This window comes from Ailuropoda melanoleuca, chromosome 14 (assembly GCF_002007445.2).
Source record: "Ailuropoda melanoleuca isolate Jingjing chromosome 14, ASM200744v2, whole genome shotgun sequence".
NCBI lineage: Eukaryota > Metazoa > Chordata > Mammalia > Carnivora > Ursidae > Ailuropoda > Ailuropoda melanoleuca.
The window spans coordinates 3953254-3968619 of record NC_048231.1 but is presented as its reverse complement, the minus strand read 5'-3'; positions in this window follow the sequence as shown (position 1 = coordinate 3968619).

Here is a 15366-nt window from a genome sequence, read left to right as displayed (position 1 = left end):
ACCCAGTACATACAGAGAGGTATAGATAGTGTGCTTGGACCCCTAGTTCTTCACTTATCAATTTTAAATAATATTTGTTGACCCCCCAATGCAAAAGATGAAAATGATCTCACACCTTTTCTTCCCTCCTCTTCCTCTCAATATTTAATATTTACATTCTTATTTTTTTTTAAGATTTTTTAAATTTTATTTATTTGACAGAGAGAGATATAGCCAGCAAGAGAGGGAACACAAGCAGGGGGAGTGGGAGAGGAAGAAGCAGACTCATAGCAGAGGAGCCTGATGTGGGGCTCGATCCCACAACGCCGGGATCACGCCCTGAGCCGAAGGCAGACGCTTAGCCGCTGTGCCACCCAGGCGCCCCTACATTCTTATTGTTACTTTGAAATTTTAAACTTTATACAAAGTGCTACCTCACTATTTCTTTATTATGAAATATAAGAATATAGAGACTATAACACCTATGTTACCTCTTAAATGTTTTTAATACATAGTGTATGGATCCATAAATAATATGTATTATTGCCTTTTTTAGCGTACTTAAGCCATATTATTACTCTGAGCATTTTATTTCACGTTTAGATTTTTTCATTCAATTTGACATTTTCAAAATGTATCCATTAATACATGTAAGCTATAGTCCTTTCATCTTCCCTGCGGCCTCTATTCCATGAATGTACCATAATGTCTTTGTTCAAATATGTTATTATTGCCTTTTTTAGCGTACTTAAGCCATATTATTACTCTGAACATTTTATTTCACGTTTAGATTTTTTCATTCAATTTGACGTTTTCAAAATGTATCCATTAATACATGTAAGCTATAGTCCTTTCGTCTTCCCTGCGGCCTCTATTCCATGAATGTACCATAATGTCTTTGTTCAGGTCTTGTCGATGGAAAACAATAATAGCAATAGCAACAACATTGAGTAGTGCCTACTATCCGCCAGGCATTGTCCTGAGTCCTTTATGTTGCTTAACTAATGTGATCCTGCTATTGGAAAACTGGGGCACAGGGAACATACCACATGCCTGAAATCTTGACAGCTAATACATGACCGTCTAGCTCCGGAGTCCTCTCTCATAACCTCTATGTAGTCCTGCTTCTTAATCTAGACTGATTACTTTGAACCATTCCAAACAACGCTGCAGTGAGTGACTTTGCACTCCTGTGTGAGAGATCTCCTATGAGTGTGGGGTCGGAGGGCACCTTCATCAGCTTGCCTCCACATATCGCCAAATCACTCTCCCAAAATACATTCCCACAAGCTTCTATTCTTTCAAACAGCATTCTTTGACTCCCTACTGTATAAAAATGAGGCAACTATCATTCCATTCTGTCTTCCTTCCTTCCTTTCTTCTACAATCTACCTTCCGTTGGTTACATTTTGCCTGGTTAAAATTGTTGATATTTATATTCTGTATAACCTCTTAACTTTTCTCTGCTTTGTCCTTAAGTTGACTCTAAAGTCAGACACCAGTGAAAGGTATTTACACATTTTAACCATTTAAATAGTGTTCAGTGCCTGGAAAAGTGCTGGAATCGCATTCCCTCCCTGCGGGCTCCCGAGTTACCCCCTAGGGCCACATTAAGTAGAATGTTCATAGCATCAAGGATTAATGGAGTCCCTTTTCTTTCTTTCTTTTTTTTTTTAAGATTTTATTTATTTATTTGACAGAGAGAGAGACAGCCAGCGAGAGAGGGAACACAAGCAGGGGGAGTGGGGGAGGAAGAAGCAGGCTCCCAGCGGAGGAGCCCGATGCGGGACTCGATCCCAGAACGCCGGGATCACGCCCTGAGTCGAAGGCAGATGCTTAATGACTAAGCCACCCAGGCGCCCCAATGGAGTCCCTTTTCTTACATTTAGCTTTAAATTGGGTCATGTTTAGTTGACTGAGGCACTTGTATACCTTCCCTGAGCCCTTGAAAGTCATTATCTTTTTCCTTTTCATTTTGTTTTCCATTATCATATTCTCAAATTTTCCCCAAACTTTCTTTCGCTATCTATTCTACTGAGTGACTTGGCTTTTCCCCTCCAAAACTCCCCTGCACCACTCTGGACTTGCCCTCTGGGCCTGCAATACTATTCTCATCGTAGAACATTTTGTCTGCCCCTGCTCTCCTGCAACAGAGCTGTTTATCGATTGCATATCTCCTTCCTCCTTAGTTTACTCCCTTATTTTGCTGGAGTATATCCTTAAGTAACGTCCCACAGAAGGGGGCATGGAAGATAGATCTTCTAAGTCCTCACACATCTGAAATGTTTTTACCCTCACACTTAATAGTTTGGCTCTTTATAAAATTCTGACCAATTATTAAGCTGTGGGAGAAGAGGAACAATATCTATAAGGGAGGTCATAATTTTCCCCCAGTTCAAAATTTTTAGAGCAGAGCTGGCAGACTTTCTTTGGCCCTGGGTGTGTGTCAGCTGCCTGGGCTTTCTGCCCTAAAGGGGTAGGGGATTGCCGGGGTGTACCAACAGGGAAGTTGTCCAGTGTTTGCTCCAGTTATCACCTTGACCCTTGGCCGTACCTGCTGATTCTGAGCACAGAGCCTCTCAGCAATTTTGTTAGTAGACTGGCTCCAGTGGGGAGAATACATGGGATCTCAAGTTTCTCCACCTGTTTCATTTAATAGCCTTGTCCCGCCCACTTTCCATCTTGCAGAAATCTGTTGACCATTTTCTATCACTTTTGGTAGTTTTATTTCCCCATTTATTAGCTCTGTGACCTGGGAAATTTATTTAACCTTCCTGTACCTCAATTATCTCATATATAAAATGCAAAATAATGGAACCTACTTTATTAGGTTGTTATGAGAATTAAAAGAGTTAATACACACACAGCACTAGAACAGCACTTGGCACATACTTAACTCCATGACACAACTCAGTTATTATTGTGATGATGTGATGGAGTCTTGAGGGGGTGGGATACAATATCCCAGGCTGCAGTATTTAGCCAATTTACTAAGGGCTCTGGTCTCAGGTGAAAGAAACCCGTGGAATGAAATCATCTGGGGTTTATTTGTCTTTGAGCTTGAGTTCCCCTGGAGCAGTGCTTCTTAAACCTTAATACGCACCATGATTACTTGGGAACCTTATTAAAATGCCAATTTTGATTTAATAGGCCAAATGTGAGCTCCATATTTCACATTTCTAGCAAGTTCCCAGGTGATGCTGATAGTGTTGACAGTGCGTATGTGTCTGTGTGCGTACAATGTGTGCCCTGCCTGCGTACACTACATGTCAATCTGAAATAGATGTTTTACTGTAAGTCATGATAAAAATCACTTGAAAAATCACTGCCTAGAGAAATCCAGCCTCATTCTCGGCTGTCCGTACAAGAGACTCTCCCCTGCACCCCGCCCAGGGCTAATCTTGGAAATCAGGATAGGGTTTTATCCAGGAAGCAGTCCTTACTTACTGCAGTAAGAGTTCATCTCAAATCCTAAGTCCTGTTATTTGAGGCCCGTTCTGCATGGTGCCTGGGATGTTACACGGCACTGTCTACATCTCTTGCTGGTTTTCCCAGCACTTCCGGGCTTCTGGCTTGGTGCTTCTTTCAGACCACCAGAGACCTGACACCCCCTACCCCTTCCCTGGGATATCTGGTTTCACTCTTTAGCTACTGGTTTAGGGTTTCTCCTCCTTGGAAGACAGGGACAGCTGGGAATGTGGACCTCATCCTGTCTGGGTTTTCCCCTGACAAGTGGCGGTAGTAGCAGGATATGAGGTGCTCAAAGACCACTCACACGCTATTATCACCGAGAGCGGAGTGAGTAACGAGAAGAACAGGTGCAGTGGACTGGATTTCACTTCATGGGCAAGTGGGAACACTACTGGACTCAGGATGACACGGATTTTTTAAAAAAATCAATTGGGGGGGATGAGTAGGTGAACACAGGGGACCTTTAGGACGGTAAAATTGTTCTGTATGATACTATCATGGTGGATATATGTCATACATTTGTCAAAATCCATCAGACGTCAGACATAAAAGAGAACCCCAGTGTAAACTAGAGACTTTAGTCCATAATAATGTACAGTATTGGCTCCTCAGTTGTAACAGACGTACCACACTCATGCAAGATGTTAATAATAGGAGAAACTGGGGAGGGGAGATAGGGTAGGTAGGTGGGAACTCTCTGTACTTTCCACTCAATTTTTCTGTAAACCTAAAACTGCTCTAAAAAATAAAGTCTATTAACTTCAAAAAAGTAGAGAAAAAACTAATTTTGCTGGGCTATTGTGATGGCTAAAATGGATGCAACCTATGAAAGTGCTAAATGAATATCCATAGCAACAAGAACAAAAACAATCAATCACCCGTGTCATACATGAATACATCATCCCTCCACACGCATCTCCCTAGAGGTGCCCACTGCTATTGAAGTGACTTGTATCCTCCTAGACCTTTCATGTGTATGTATATATGTAAGGGGGATCATACTTTCGAGGCACTCATATACTTTCCCTGAGCCCTTGAAAGTCCTTATTATCTTTTTTCTTTTCATTTTGTTTTCCATTATTATATTCCTTTCCGGCACCCCATCTGCCATTAAGGCCAAGCCCTGAGGCTTATTGTGCCCTGTGTCAGAAAGGTAAGACACAGACCCGAAAAGGACATGGAACCCACTATGCCTTCTCATCCAGAAGTAAATGTAAAAGAGAAAAGAGGGTGAGAAATTCAGACACGAGGGTCCTTGTTTTCTCTTATCTCTAGGCTGCACCTTGGGGTAGGTGGGGGTATAAACGCATTCAGATAGCTATAAAGAGACCCCAGACCATCAGGGCGTGGTGTTTACCCTCCAGGGACTTAGTTCCAGGCTTAGAGCCCCTTCTATAATGTACATCATGAGCATTCTTCTGGGAGGGAAATCTAGATGCGCACTTACTGAATGAGGGGTATGGGCATGGCTCTTATTATAAAACATAATATGGGCACATGGAAATAATCATTTAAGGTATAAAATAAAAAGTAAAAATCTCACTCCATGATCCACACTCCAGGCCCGCTTTTCACAGATAACTGTTTTTCATCTGCTTGTTTATAGTTTTGTGTTTTCTGGTAGTCATCTACATAACTAACTTGCTTATACTGTTCCCTGATTTATCTATTGAACGATGTTCTGAAAAATAAAAAATGGGCTCACTTATACAAAACCCTCTTCCAACTTTTGTTAATTTATTTTTATTTTTAGTTCTATTATCTATTTTTATCATTTTAAAGATACAGCTCTTTTGATGCAGTAACATTAAACAATATCTCTTCCACTGGGAAATATGAGGAAATAAATACTGTCTCCCTTCTCTTTCTCCCCCTTTCCCCTAACTTTTTTCTATATTATCTGTATGTGCCCAAGGTCTTTTGGATTTATAATTAAGTTTTACATGCTTTATCTATAGAAAGATTCTTTTAAAAATCCAAAGAGCATTTACAATGATTATGTGACTATCATTCATTCTTGATGGGGATAATATAGCCTAGCCAGAATATATCATAGTGGGAAAGCCTGAGGCTTAGAATAACTCTGCCACTTAAGAGTTGTGTGACTTGGTTACTTAATTTCTCTGTGCCTTAATTTTTCATCTGAAAAAATTGGGAAAATAATAACTACCTTGAAGGATTATTTGAAGATTAAAGGAAATTATCTAAAGCACTTAGCACAGTGCCTGTCACATAGTAAGAATTTCAACAGCAGTTATATTATTATTAGTATTATTATATTGTTATTATTTAGGTAGTGTGAATGGATCCATTAGGAAGATATTATAAATCTTATGTTATTAAACCTGTGTCACAATAAGGAAAATATTCCTAATACCAAGGTTAAGTGGATTCTCTCTCTCAACACAGTTCAAAATTTCATGTCACAGCTTAATTTGCATTTTAGACCATGATTTTTGTATTTCCTGACATGTCTAATTGACTTTCTATTTTCTTGTTGAGTGAAGAAACTAATGATAGGCTTTATCATACTGTGTGTCAAATAGCCAATCTTGAGAAGAAAGAGATTATGCAATCCCTGACAAATGAAGAGAGAGAGCCCCTGGTTTCTAACCTTCTAGTTCTGGTTTCCATGTGACCTGGATTTTTTCCCTATTCCTCAGATACCTGAAAGATCCCCCATCCTAGTCTTATAATATCCCCCCAACACACACATATTCATTAAATAGTAGCACATGAGGGCTCCTTTCTTTGAAACCCAGCGATGTTATAGAGGGAATTGTAGTGAACCCATCTAGAGACTCTTCCAATCCTGGCATTTTTTCTATGGTTTTAAGCTTTTCTGATAGTCTGCTTATCTAGGCTTTCCGCTCTGGCTAAAGTTTTCCTATTCTCTCTCTCTCTTTCTCTCTCTTTCCCTCCACCCTTCTCCCCACCAGCCCCCCCCAACTTTCTGATAGAAACTGAGGACAGAGAAGCACCCCCACCTTGCAGCAAGGAACATTTTGGCACTTTCATCATTACTCCTCCTCAGGGATCCACAATGGATACCAGTATGCTAAGATAATCACCCTCTAGCTTCGGCACGTTCCAAATCCCTGCTCCATTCAAAGGGATACCATATAAAACACACATTTTAGTACATCAGATCCACAACCACTGTGAAGGAAGAGAAGGAACATTTCTGCTTCTTGATAAGAAGCATTGTGTACATCCTAGCAGTTACCAAATATAAATGGGGGGCGTGGGATACAACTTTTTAAATCTTGAAATGTCCTAGAAATAAATACCCTTGATGTATAGTTTGAGATGTTGTGCAATGCCAAACTTCCCTGAGGACTGGGGGAGGGGGGGGTACGTACTAACAGACATAAGCTCTCCATAGAGAACTAGCTCCTGATGTTTCACGACGCTTTCCAACAATGTAAATGGTGTCAGTTCCCCTACATTGACTGTGGTGTTTTAATAAATCAAATTATCAAAGCTCCATAGATGTAAAAAAAAAAAAAAAAGAAACAAAAACAAGTGAAGCAAGCATAGTTTGCTACTCTAACATCAAAGAACTCCAAACCATAAATCCATAACATTCACTTTCAAAAGCAGATGATGAAAAATATGGAATGAGTTTTTTAGATTTAATTTTAAAACAGCAAAAGTATGTGAAAGCAGAAGAGAAATGCTGAAAAGCAAAAACCAGAGCAGAGGGCACTTCATTTTAGAATTTTTAGCTTCTCCAGGGAACATGAGAGCTTAGTTCCTTCATGGCTGGAAAGCCATAGGCAAAGTTTGCAAGCTCTTTTTGTATTGAGTCCAGTCATTCAGCTCAAGTCAGTAAATCAGACACCCAGGGGATACATAACACATTATTAAATTTATGCAAGAGCTCTGAGTTCATCAAGGAAAATAAAGAAAGGTGCTAAATGTCACAAGTGAGTTTGCTGGTAATCAAGCCATCCAATATTAAATTGATTTTGAAATCACACAGTCTCTTTTTCTGCAAAGTTTCATTCATAGCAGACACTTGTCACTTTTTTTTCTTTTTGGGGGGTAGACACATTTCATTGCCCTTCTGATAACATCTCAGTTTCCTTTCAGGGAATTGCTTTTCCCAATGTATGCAATCTTGGTGGGAATTAGTGCCTGCCCCCAGCCCCACAAGCTGGCATGTTGGGTGTACCTCATCCAGCTTGTCCATGGACTGAGCAGACAGAAGGTGAGCATTAGCACAGACTCACTCAACAGGACACTCTCCCCAGCCTGAGAATCCCAGGGAGGGGTATGAATGGTCATGAGAATTTATTTGTCCCTGCTGATTTGCCCTCGTGGGTTCTCTTGTGTCCAGCCCATTCTCCAAACCTGGATTTCTAGCCCCTCAATGAGTTGTCTCAAGTAGTCATCCAAAAAAATCTATTTTTTCTTGAGATCGTCAGAGTCTATTTCAGAGGGTTGTGACCAAGAGGTCTAATGTATTCATTTGTTCAAAGAAAAAAATTTATTGAACATCTGTGTTTAGCACAGGAATACAGAGACATGGCTCCTACCCTCAGACAGACTGAGATTGCTATATAAATAGGTAATTCCGGTGTAATATAGGAGGCGCTATTATAGATAAACAAAGATCACAGAGACAGAAGTCAGTGATTCTGCATAGGGGACATAGAGAACGTTCCACCAAGCAAGGATAGTCTGGTTTTGAAGGACAAGTAGTCCACCTTCACAAAAAAGATGAGCCAAGCTTTCCAGGAGCAAAAACAAAGCACACACAAGGCATACAAGCCTGGAGGAACAGGACATGTTTGAGTGCTTCCAGAAGTAGGCTGGGGCAGAGACTGCATGAGCGAATGAGTTTTTGGATGAGGCTGAGGCTACATCATGAAGGACCATGCATTCAGGGCCATGGGACTGGTGTTGAATAAATGGCCGATGGAATGGCTAATGCCAAGAAACTCAAACGCATTGCCCTCAAATACAGGAGGTCTCAGAAACAGTAGGTGGGCAGAAGTAAAACTTAAAGTGGAAAAATAGATGCTTCAAATCAATCATATATAACTTTTTTTTTTCAAGGATTGACTTAGGTTAAGTACAAGGGTTTACAGGCCATAATTAAAAAACAAAAGCAATCACTTAAATCTCACGGTATTCCAGATTTGAAGATCTACTTCGTTGATCAGAAGCATGTCAAGGAGATAATGGGCCGCTCTTATTAGCTGCTAAAATATCAATACTTAGGAATATTTGAGAGTTACCTACCATTGGAAGACAATTCTCCGTGTGTGTCTTGCGTTTCTGCACTCCTCACAAGCAAACACACCGACTGTCCCCTGTTTCAGACTACATTTTCAAGGATGTGGTATATAATGGACAGACTTATAAAATGGCAGTAACGTCTCCTGCAGAGCAAAGGGCATAATATTGAACATCTCTTCAGTGTTCAACACTGGACTAGTCCTTATGAGAGATAAGAACCCCTACTTTCACTGTATATAGGCAGAGGTGACCAACGCATGTCAAACTAGAGTGACCAACACAAAATAATATGTAATCCAGTATGACAGTCCCTAGCAACAGCTGTCGTTTTATTTATATTGTTTAGATGCTTAGTAAAATGTTTTGGAACACTGTCAAATTTTAAAGGAGACGAAAATCAGTAAAGGCTCAATGATGCAGAGAAAACCTCTTTGGTGGAGAACTTCAACCGGGCTCTTTAGGATTGGGAGAATTTTTATAGGAAGAGATGGGGGGAAACACTTATTATGAAAGTTGAGAATGAGATGTCTTTTTTTTTTTTTAAGAGAGGAAGCGAGTAAGGAGGGACAAAGGAAGAGGGAGAGAGAATCCTAAGTAGGCTCCACACCCAGCACACAGCCTGACACAGGGCTTGATCTCACGACCCTGAGATGATGACCTGAGCCAAAATTAAGAGTCGGACGCTTAACCAAACGAGCCACCCACACACCCCAAGAATGAGATGGTTAAGGAGCAAATTGTTGGATGTGGGTTGCCTAGGCTGGTCTCCTGTATTTATCCTCTAGGTGTCTCAATTTCCCCATCTGTGAAGTCTGGGAACTAATGGCCCTATTCCCCAGGGAAGTTAGAGGGAAGCGATGAACCAGCAGGTGTGAAACCTCTTTTGAAGTGAGAGCACGTAAAAGCTAAGATAGCTAGACTGATTAAATCAACAATTATCTTATTACTGCTGAATCTTCTCCTCCTCAGGCTAAATGTCCCTCGGTGGCTATACCCATGTGTCACATGGCAAGGCATGAGTCGTCTGTTGTTCTGTGTGACTACAACATAGTTTATGTTCTTCTCCAGTGTGGTGCTCAGAATTCTCCAGTTGTAGCCTGACAGGTGCAGATTGGAGAGGGATTTTCACCTTCTTTGGTGTATATATTGTCTTTGTACCAATGCAGGCCAAAAATACAATGAGCACCATTAACTCTGACAGTCCTGTCAACTAAAGTTCCATTTTAATGAGATCTGCTACTATATCTTCTCCATCCTGTACTTCTGGACTCAAAGGCAGGAATTTCAATTCAAGTTTCAATTTGTTGTCTCTAGATGACAGTTGATACAAAATGGTAGTAACGTTTGAAAAGATTAGCAACCTCAAGGATGCGTAAGATGTTTACCTACGTTCACCCAACTGGGAAGACTGAACCATTATCACTTCCCAGTTTCCTGGTGCAGCTGGGCTATAAGCAACCACACCTCCATCTTTCTCCTCAATGCCTTCCTCCTGACCATCACTTCATTCTCATGACTTTGCCTCCTCCACCAGCCTGGAATTTCCTACCACAACACCTACGGATGCATCCATCTCCACTGGCACCAACGCTTTCCCTCTTAGCTCTGTTATCCAAGGCTGTGCTTTGGCTTCTTATGGTCATCATTCCAATAGCCCATGTTCTCTCTCCTGCATTTTTAATATTGCCCTCCTTACTGGCTCTTCTACCTCCAAACACAACACACACACACACACACACACACACACACACACACACACACAAATACCTTTCTGTCTTTTTCACAAAGTCCATCTGTCATGGACTCAATGTGTGCCCCCTTAAAATTATATGTTGAAGCCCTCACCCCCAGTCAGCCTGTATTTGGAGATGGGGTACCTCTAAGGAAGTAATTAAGGTTAAGTGAAGTCATAAAGGCAGGGTTCTGATCCTCATTTCTCTCTCCACTAGCACTCACGGAAGAAAGGCCAAGAAGGCAACCATCTACAAGCCAGGAAGAGAGCTCTCACCAGAAATGGAATTTTCTGGCAACTTGATCACAGACTTCCAGTCTCTAGAGCTGTGAGAAAATAAATTTTTGTTGCTTTAGCCACCCAGTCTGCAGTATTCTGTTAGGGCAGCCTGAGCAGACTGAGATGCCATCTGTTGACCTTCCCTCACTCCAGTATTGTCCAACTGGTCCATTTTGGTCATGGCCAAGTTTCTGGAAACAGCTCCTTAAGTTCACTGTTCCTACTTTCTCTCTTCCCATTTACTCTCTAACCCATGTCATGCAGCTTCAGACTGTACTGCTCTGTGACAGGCGCCCCTCCAAAACCCAGACTCTGAACAACTGAACTACACTACCTTGTAAGAGCTATTGTTTTAAATACGCTCATGTTCGTTGCTACACCTTTATCTCCACAGTTACTCCCCATCCCATTTGCTTACATTATTGCAATAGCTTCCTGATTATTCTCCTCCGCTCCAATCTGGATTGCTTCCAAGACAATTTCAACATTGCCACCAGAGCAATCTTTTGAAAACACAACTCTGAGTATTATGCTAAGTTAAATACATCAGACAAAGAAAGACAAATATCATATGATTTCACTTATATCTGGGATCTAAAAAATAAAACAAACGAACAAACAAAACAAAACAAAACTCACAGATACAAAGAAGAGATTGGTGGTTGTTGGGGGGGGTGAGTGAAGGAGATCGAAAGGTACAAATTTCCAGTTATAAAATAAATAAGTCATGGGATGTCATGTACAGCATGGGGACTATAGTCAATAATATTGTATTGCAAATTCGAAAGTTGCTAAGAAAGTCAATCTTAAAAGTTCTCATCACAAGAAAAAAACCTGGAACTTTGTAGGGTGGTCAATGGTAAATAGACTTAAAGTGGTGACCATTTCACAAAATATACAAATATCAATTCATTATGTAGTACATCTGAAACTAACAGAATGTTGTATCTCAATTGTTCTTCAATAAAAAATAAAATAAAAACCAAGTATAATAAAAAACAAAACAAAGCAAACGTAAGTCTGATCACTACCCTCCCTCTGCATGAAACCTTCTTGTGCTCTTCACGGCCTGACTCTTCAGCCCACAAGGCACCTTGGGTTCTGGCCCCTGGCTACCCTTCTAGCAGCCTGGGCAGGCCCCGTTTGTTTCAGAGCGACTTGCAGTTTCCCCAAAAGTGCACAACACTTTACAACTCCAAACTTCTACACATTTGTTCCCTGTCCCTGAAAGGATTCCCCCGCCCCCCTTAGATTCACGCAGAGGCTGCGGTGACTGACCCAACAGCCCTTGCCAGCACCTGGTACCTCCCTCTCCGAAGGCCCATGAGCCAGGCTCCCCTCTGCCAGCCTCCTCGCAGCTGGAAGTAGCCACGTGACCCACTGTCACGGGCAATGAGATGCCAGAGGAAGCCTGCGGTGGGACTTCTGAACAAACAGACAGGGCCGGTGCTGTCCCTCCCCCGCTTTTATCCACCTTCAACAGGCATGTTCTTTTTGGAAATGTGGATGTCCTGTTGACATCATGAGACCATAAAGCATGAGGATAAGAAGCCATCACTAAGGGTGGCAGAGCAGAAAAAGAAAGAACATGAATGCACAGCGAAAATCAACTTGCGGCCAAACGACTCTTAACTAAAACATGGGTCTAACAACTTAACTCTTTTAGTCCAAGGTGTCTCTCTTGGGAAATACTTCCTGACTCTTAATTCTGATTCAGAGGTTCTTCCTTTGGCTCCTAAAATAACCCATGCATGATTCTATCACATGGGTTATCACACTTGATGTCATCATTTATTTACCTGTCTTTCCTAGAAGACTGGGAGTTGCTAGAAGACAACATCATGCCTGTTTGATTTTATATTCCCAGTGACTAGCACATTGCCTGACACATGTTGGGCCTTTCAGACCTGACACATTACTGATTTGGAATCATAAAATATACGTTGAATCCTCCCTTTTAGGCAAAAGATACACCTTTAAATAATAAACCATAAAAATTTCTCGTAATTATTGTAGTCTCTTCTTGAAGGTGGTAAAACTAATTTATTTGTGTTAATTTGGGCAGAGAAAGTGCCACAAATAGAAGAAAAATTCATTTATCACATTAGTAAGTTTCAAAACAAAGACTCTCAAACAAAAACTGAGAGAATGTGCTGGCAGTGGATATTTACTTAAAATAAATACTAAAAAGAAGTGATTTAGGCAGAAGGCCTATAATCCCAGATGGAAACATGGTAATACAGGAAAGAATGTAGAGAAATGGAAAAGGTAAACATGTGGGTAACACATAATGAATATTGACTGTTTAGAACAATAATAATAATGTTTTGTGGGATTAAAAGTATGTAGAAATAAAACACATGCTAACAGTAACAATGCCCAAACAGGGAAATCAGCTTAAATATTGTAAGGTTCTTTTATTGTCCAAGAAGTATTAACGGTATCAATTTATAGGAGACTCTAATAAATCAGGGACACATGTTTGTAATCTCTGTGGTAACTACAAAAAGAATAATTAAAGAGTGTATAATCCAGAAGCTAATCACAGAAAATGGAATAATTTTTAAAATACTAAATTAACGTAAGAAAGAAGACAAGAATGTAGAAAGAGAGGAATAGAAAAAACCAGATGGGACAAACACTAAACAAAGACGATGACAGTAGATTTAAACTCACGCAGGCAGGCATGGTGGGCCTATCGCTCACCACACGGAAGAAGCCAGCTTGGGGAGGAAAGGTGGTTATGGCAGAGAAAGTGTGCAGAAGGAGACAGAAGGTGCCTTGGACCTTAAGACAGAGGTGGAGGGATGTACCATCAGATAAACTTTCTAAACTGATTACAGCCCCTGAACATGAATTTTCTGAAAGAGAAAGTTCACAATATCCTTACAATAAACTCTCCTTTCTGAGCTGATTTCAGGCAGTTCTGTTCCAATCTTCTGTTGCAAACAAATGACCCCTGACTGAGACAGCGGTCACGGTTAATAGGAGCTGAGAAATATGGTCTCATTAGACTGGCCTCTGGGGAGAGAGAACTAGTGTCTTGGTCATGAAGCTTCTATCACAAGAATGCTTTCATAGTCCAGCTTTCTATAATGATGGTTTCTCATTTTTTTTTAATATTCCAAAACACCAGGCAATCAGTCTTTATATTAATCTTAATGAAAAGGTAGTATTGCTTACGTATAACAGAATACTAAAATTTGTAAAGCAAAAATGTTTCATTCTAAGAAAACAAAAGAAAAACAAAGACCTCTTGGTTAATTTTTCTACCATGACCATCTGGTTTTATAATTAATGCCCTGCCAATATGCTAAAATATTTTCTATGTAAATCTTTTACATTCTTGCTGCATTTTCAATTAAAGTCTCTGAATTAAAACTTTGTACCATGAGTCAGCAGTTAAAGCAAACATGTTTTTTCCATTTATCTTCCTTTGGGAAAACCCAGTCCCAAATGCAGAATGCCTGCCATCCTGTAGTTCTTTTCATCAATCCAGATGTCCATAATTACTTCTGGACGTTGCCATAGTGGTTTGCCCTGCCATTTGACACCATCTTTCCCATGATTGCCTACTATGGCTTCCCTTGCTTTTTTCACTGTTCCCTATAAATACTCCCATTCACAGTGTACAACATACCTGTGGTCTATGCGTCGTAAGACCTGGAGACACCTCATGTTCATGGGTGGCTTCATGCAGGGACTGCCGTTTCAGATTTGTGCTGGGGCAGAGAGACTCTCTCTTTATATCCTATTTTAGAAGCCGTTGTCCTAATCCCCGAGCTATACTGCAGAAAGCTATTATTCTAAGAAGTAGGGAAAATGAAGTTCCAAAGATCACATACGCAAAAGTCATGAGGTCTTCACAGGCATTATTTATGATAATGCCCTCCAAAGTGTGGCCCAAAGCCATTATGACCCCCATCAACATTTGGTTGGCCTTGGACAAATGGCCAACTGACCATCTGCTATAGATGTGGGTCTGTAAAGAGGCTGAGCTTAGTAGTGTCCTGTTGCCTAAATATCTAGGACAGCAAGCACTGCTTTTCTTTTTTTAAAGAGGTTTTTTTTTGTTTTTTTTTAAGATTTATCTTTTCATTTTTGAAAGCGAGAGAGAGAGGAGGGAGGTGGGCAGGGAGGGAGAGTCCTAAGCAGACTCCAAGCTGAGCCCAACGCGGGGCTCAGTCTCCTAACCCCGAGATCACAACCCGAGTCAAAACCAAGAGTCACCAAGAGTCAGGCGTGTAACCTACTGTGTCACCCAGGGGCGACCAGCACTACTTTTCTTAAAGAAGCCCTTCTGAAAGCAGCCCACCTTGGTCACCTGGCCTCTCTGTAGCCATTCCTTTCCGCGCACTCCTCTGCGCATACGCACGATAACCATCGTTACGACAATGTCCCATAAAGCTTCATCAAAAATATTACTAAAAACTATACAGATAGTTTTGTTAAAAGTCTACTACAAGCCACACATTATTCTAGCAGTTTTACCTGCATTATCTCTAATCTTGCAGCTCTGCAGATGGGATATCTGTATTCCTAACGGCAGAGGAAACTCACTCAGAGTGGTTAACTTGTCTCCAATCACATGCTAGTAATTTCCCCTTACTGACATGACTCTTCCCATAGGGAAATTAGTCTAGTATGGAAGTATCTGC